Raw genomic sequence first — 1,034 nt, 5'->3', positions numbered from 1 at the left:
GAGTACACCTGTGAAAATCTGCCCTCACAGGTAAAATAGTGCATAATAAGCCTCATGATGGGAGCATACTCGCTCCAGAGAAATCTGAATGGAAAAACACCCGCCAAATGTCTCATGAATGGTGGTCGGACATAGGGCTCAAAGTGAACAGTATCTAGCAACTTGCGCTTGGGCCACACCTCACCAACATTCGGGATCCCTGTAGCATGTGAGATCACCTCAAGTGTCAATGTAAAATCTACCCCTGCTAGATTGACATGTCCATCATGCAAATGTAAAACAAAGAGGCGGGCCAACTCTCTGTGATGTTGAATTCGAGAGATCCTTTCACAAAACTGATAACAAGACATGTACTGAAAACAAGTAACTGCCATAGGACAAGCCTGTAATTCTGCCAAAGAGGTGGGCTCCTCTCGCTTATGATGTCCACCCTTACCCCCTTTACGAGGCCTCCTCTGTACCTCAACCTCTGTAGATGATGAATGGTCATCACTTTGCTCATAAGTTTCGGTTTCTGACATGGTTTAGGAGCAAAGTGGACAAGCTGAACTATTGTCTCTGCCTGCAAAAAGTGCTGAACTCTATGTTGTTTCAAGGGGGAAAAGACATAAGGGAAATGTTAGGGGAGGGATCTTTTAACAAGGAATGGGAATATATAAATATAACAGGGAATTTTTAAGGGAAATGTTGCAAATCATTATGCATATAGGAGTACATATTTATAATTGGGAAATCATTTGCAAAGATCATTGCATATGGGAAAAAACATGTATGAAAGTGAACATGGGAATATGCATACATGTATTAATAGGGGAAATAGGGAAACCATGCACAAAACATGTTGACATATTTACCAACACTTTTTGTTATTTACACATGTATATAGTGGAGAGGAACTAGGGTTTTGAATTTTGTTTTTTGGATGCTTTGGGAGAGGGGTAGGGTTTTCATTTTTAGTGATTAGGGATGGGGAAAGATTTGCATTTCATTTGTAAAATAATATGGGAAAAGAGATGAACATATAAGTGTGAGTG

The sequence above is a fragment of the Pinus tabuliformis genome, chromosome 7 (genome assembly GCF_031772625.1).
Source record: "Pinus tabuliformis cultivar Carrire ecotype Pingquan chromosome 7, CPIR1, whole genome shotgun sequence".
NCBI lineage: Eukaryota > Viridiplantae > Streptophyta > Pinopsida > Pinales > Pinaceae > Pinus > Pinus tabuliformis.
Note: the sequence above shows the minus strand (reverse complement) of the source record.